At 34.8% G+C, this 5,523-nt stretch overlaps 1 long non-coding RNA gene across 1 annotated transcript; it reads left to right on the forward strand.

The window, feature by feature from the left end:
• The first annotated feature begins 3,040 nt into the window (after positions 1 to 3,040).
• Positions 3,041 to 4,010, forward strand: LOC116574230. The gene is made up of 2 exons (XR_004279160.1): positions 3,041 to 3,088; positions 3,767 to 4,010. It is a non-coding gene; the product is annotated as an uncharacterized LOC116574230 (long non-coding RNA).
• The last annotated feature ends 1,513 nt before the right edge of the window (positions 4,011 to 5,523 follow it).

The following is a 5,523-nucleotide window of genomic DNA, read 5'->3' on the forward strand; positions in this document are numbered from 1 at the left end:
GTCTACCCTTGATGGAGGCAAGGCATATGAGAAACAATAAATAAAGTTACAAAACAGTGTGGGAAAAGGTCATGAAAATGAAGTAAGGAAATACTCGAAGTACACTGGAGTGATCATGTCAGTTGAGATCTCAAAGATGGATTAATATCACCTGTCATTGAAAGTTGAATGGAGTTTGTGAGAGTGAGAAAACAAAACAAGAATATCTCAGGCAGAGGAAGCTCCATATGTAAAGCCAGAAAGTCTTGGAATAGAAAAAGAAAATAATTATGTGAACATGAGAAAGAGGAATTAATGTTGAATCTGTGGCAGATTTTGTATCAGTATATGAATTTTATTAAGGGCAAATCAACTTGGATATTAAGGGCATATCTATTTTTATATGGATATTTCTATGTACAGAAAGCATGACAATAAGAGAATTCACTTCACAATCTTTAAGAAACAGAAAAGCAAAGTCTTACTTGTGTTTTAGAAACTTTAACACAGATGTATAAAAAATTATCATATTGATAAATACTGGTGCAATGAAACCACCTTCTCTCCCTTTCTTTTAAATCTTTTCCCTGTGGTGATTTGACCTCTTTGACTTTGCCACCCACTGCACTCCAAAGGGAGGATAATATGCTAATCTAATCGTTCCAATCCAATTCTCATTTTGTTGGCTGATTTATGCAGAGTACTGAATTAAATTTACAGCGCAAGTGAATTTAATATGTCCAGTGATTAACATGGGAGGAAACAACTAAACAAAGCAAAAACACCTTGTGGGGAAATCACAACTCTTGTGAGATTTGGGTACTGGTTTTTAAATCACACTTAAAGCAACAAGTATTATGGGCTGAAATGCGACAGGTGGTACTGCTGGATTGGGTCTTTAATTGTTATACACAGGGAAGGAATTTAATTGGATCATAAAAGACTGGGTAGGCCCCTAAGCTAGAGGCCCCCAAATAGGGCTTTAACAGCAGAATGATGATAGGATGGTAGAGTCCAACATGTGAAAGAGAAAGGAAGAAAGAAAGAAAATTTAATTCATGTAGATCATGAAAGTTGGGGTTAACAGTAGCAAATGAGTTTCTTCTTCCTCCTTCCTTCTGCAACAGAATTTTGTTCCTGTTACCAAAATTAATCATTTCACATGCACTCTGTATTGGTCCCCTCTCTCCTTATGGACTTTAGTCCTTTCATCAGTTTCTCCACTACTCCCTTCTTCCTTCTGAATTATTTTCAACAGCATACAAATATTGCTTAGTATTCTCTGCCTGACAGTACTTCTTTAGCTTATTTGACTCACTGATTTTTACCTTTTCTTCCAACTAGATTATAAATTCCACCAGAGCAAGGGCTAGCATTATTTGTTTGACTCTGTATATCTAGGACACAGATCAGTGCCAGAACTCTAAAATGCATCCTGAAATTAGTGCATTAACAGAGATTTAAGCAAGGGAAATGACAGATCAGATTTTCATTATGTACTGTTCAGGGGTCTGTTGGAAAGACGGAGAGAACAGAGCTGTAAGGACACTGATCTATTACGGGGCCGCTCCATCTCTTGCATCATTAGTTTCATCCTCTGTGATCATTCCCATAACCATGAAAACCTGCAATCACACTCACAAAAGCCCTCAATGACCTCAGAGCCCTTCCAGCACCATTGCTGTTTGCACACTCCTCGAAAACAAAACAAAACAAAACAAAAAATACAAAAAAAAAAAATTACTCTTGAAACATTAGAGGTATTCCATTGTATATTTCTATTCCCATTCTCACCAATTCACGCTTCATTCTTTCCAATTTATAGAAATATGTAAAAACTTGATAGGCTCTTTTCAATTACCATTTGATGAAAGTTTTCCAAACCTCACCAACATCCAACATGCCATGCAGCTAGAAACTTAATGAGAACATGTTTTACCTGGACTTTGGTTTGATGATGCCAGATAGACTGCAATTAACTCATGAATTTATAAACCAAAAATCATGATAAGGTAATGATGAATAAATTTAGAACTTTCTATATATCTTTTTTTGTGTGGGGGGCTGGTAAAATTTATATATCTTTAATTAAAAAGTGAGCAGGCCCTTATGTATTATTCTTGCTGGGTTGTGTTGTGCATATCATACAATATGTTTTGATTAAATATTTATAAAAATGTTATCCTTTTCAGATCAAGAATCTGAGGCACAGAGAGTGATACTTGACTGGTCATGATGCTATACATGGTAAATGAGAATTTTGACCTAGGTTATCTGACCTCAGAGTGACAAAGTATTATAGTGTCTCTTCTGAGTGAAATACAAGTAAGGAAAATTCGTGCCAAAAAGAGTAGTCCCCATTATTTTATCTCGGCCCTTTAGCAATTTTCATTTCAGAAAATTACCCAAGGCAAGATCAAAGCTTTACTTCATGAGATAAGAATCAAGCTTATTAAAATTTATCATATCTAACATTTTAATGTGTTACCTATATCATTGTTTAACAAATGAGAAGCATTTTGTAAAAATTTTTAAAATGCAAATTATTCTTAGCTTCCTTACAACATTATTATCATTACATCTAAAGCTTGTTTTAGTAACCTTTAGGCCACAGCAATATAGGGCAAATATCTTCAAATATCCTGCACTATATTAGGTTAGATTCTATTTATAAACCTCTTAAGGTTGGTGTTAATGTTGAAACACAATAGTACAAAAGAAGAGTTTTTCTACTATATTTAATATTCTGACCCAATAGTAGGACTCTATTGATAACTTTTGTCAAGTCCTTCACACATTGTCAATTTTCTTTGACTTAATAACTTAAAAGTAATGAGATCAGAACTAAGATAAACTGTAAATGTGAAAACAAACTTTATTAAACATAAACTGGAAATACTCTTACAATGGTAATACCTTTTTTAAAAGATTTTATTTATTTGAGAAAGAGAGAGCAAGCATGAGTGGAAATGAAGAGGCAGAGGGAGAGAGAGAAGCAGATTCCCAGGAAAAAACCCATTGCAAGGTTTCATCCCAGGACCCCCGAGGATCATGAGTTGAGTCAAAAGCAGATGCTTAACCCACTGAGCCACCCAGCTGCCCCAAAATGGTAAGTTTTTAAAAAACATTAGTATGTTAGTCTATTTGTCTACAGAGTAGACAAATAAGAATTTTTTTAGGATTTTATCTTTTTTAAAAGATAAAGATTTATCTTTTTTTTTTAAAGATTTTATCTTCAAGATTTATCACTTTATTTGACAGAGAGGGAGAAAGAGAGAGCACAAGTCAAGGGAGGAACAGAAGGAGAGAATCTTGAAGCAGATTCCCTGCTGAGCACAGAGCCCAGTTGGAGGCTGAGTCTCACAACCCTTGAGATTAGAACCTGCTCTGAAACCAAGACTGACTGAGCCACCCAGGCACCCCTGTCAACAGAATAGTTTATAATGCACTTCTGATTAGCCTCGGTCTTCCTTCCTTGCTGACTTTGTACCATTCTTTCCCCCTAGTGGTATAAGCAACCTAGACTATATCTGTGAATTTTTTTTGTTTCAGTTTTGTTTTCCCAAATTGCTTTTCCTCTCCCTTCTTGCTATCTGGGTCAGGTTATGCACGTTATGTCCTTTCAAACCCTAACTGGTACACAGAAACACTGAGAGAAAAAAAAAATTATCCTTAATCAAATCTTAAATTTTCAGGAATTGTGACTTTAACTCAGTCTTCAATGGTAGCATTCTGCCAGCTGTCTTTTGAATTTGCAATATATTTAATTGTTTCCATTCTTTTACAGGCACTTATGAGCCATAAAATTCCAAAGACTTACTTCAGATGTGCCTGAATAAGGAGGCACTTACCGCTGCATGCCAACAGAAGCTTCTTTGCTTCCTGCTTATGTGTATGAAGTTGTGAGTTTGGGTCCGGGGCTTCTCAAAATTAAATATGCATAAAATCAAATGGAAATCAATGGAAAACAAATGTACTTTCAGTTTGGCTTACAAACGTCTAAATAAAAGGTATTTGGGGTTTTCCTGAAATATTACTGACTACATATATCTGGAAAAATAAAGAGCCATATCTTATGAGGAATATTAACAAAATACTATTCTAAAAAGTTACTCTCATCTATTCAGTTCATTCATATAGGGTAAGAATTTCAAGGACATTGGAATCATCACATCCATGAATTTGCAGGAAGTTTCTCCACAGTCAACTTTTTTGTTAAAGTAATAAAAATAATCTATTGATCCCTATGAAAAATCATCTGATATATAAAGAATGACAAATCTTCCTCTATGCTACTATCCCCGGTGTTCTTTGGTTCTTTGTCCTTTCTCTCATTGAAGAGTAGCAGTTCTCTCGTACACTCTCTGTCTGCTTTCTGCTAAGAATAGATGGATCTTCCATCATATCCTCCAGCTTTATGACAGTCTGAGCACCTTCTGTTACACCCACAGTTTTACCACACATTCTCTTATCGACTTAGAGGAAGCACGTAGACAAACTTCACAAGCAGAGTAACATTTATCCTTTAAATTCGTCACTTGTTGAAAAATTATTCACTTATGCTATAAATATCTTTTTACAGAAAGAAAAATAAGTTGAAATTGGAAGCCAGTTCTCAGAAGGAGGGTTATTCAAACAACAATGACCTGATTTTTTGACTAGGAATAAATTTCCTGCTATAAGAAAAAGACAGCAAAAAGTGATACATTAGTCATATCAGAAAGAGGGAACTATTACTTCTACAACCCACAAAATCTGGAAAATAATGTTCCCAAACAAACATCAAATATTTCTTTACTTACTCTTACGATATCTCTCCATTAAATAACTCTAAAGATATAAAGTGATAAAAGATATTCAACTGTTGCCAGAGGAATTATTTTCATATGTACCTTTTTGTTCAGATATCTTTCATGGTCTAATAGTATGAGCTTAGTAAAAACTATAAACACAAATGTAAAAATTACAAAAGGGAATAATATATCCTAACCTTTTGATTGATGAACATCTTAATGTGAGATATATTAATAGGACATACCATAGAAGACTCTTACTACAAATTGTTTTACCATTTAAAAGATATTCACCATAAAAAAGGTAAATAAATTAGAAACAATGATATACTACATGAAGGAACAGGGAGATGTCAGGACATTTTAAATTTGACTAAAGGATTATGTGGTGAAATCTCAGGAGGAGTATAAGTGTTAGGAAAGATAATTGTATAATCGCGGTTACCATATGTAAAGAAAATGACAGTTGCTGACTGTGTACAAGAATGTGTGTGGAGGGGGTAGCTAAGATGTCAGAGTAGTAGGAGGACCATAGACTTGCCTCCTCCTTCAAACATAGCTAGATAAATGTCAATCCATTCTGAATATCCAAGAAATTGATCTGAAGACTGACAGAACAAACTGCACAATTAGAGGAAGAGAAGAGGCCGTATCAAGGAATGTAGGAAGTAATGAGACGTGGTCTGGAGAAGAAAAAGATCATGGGTGCTGCAGAGGGAAGGGAACCCTGGTTGTGGAAAAAGGCAAGAAA

This window comes from Mustela erminea, chromosome 15 (assembly GCF_009829155.1).
Source record: "Mustela erminea isolate mMusErm1 chromosome 15, mMusErm1.Pri, whole genome shotgun sequence".
In the NCBI taxonomy this organism is placed as follows: Eukaryota; Metazoa; Chordata; class Mammalia; order Carnivora; family Mustelidae; genus Mustela; species Mustela erminea.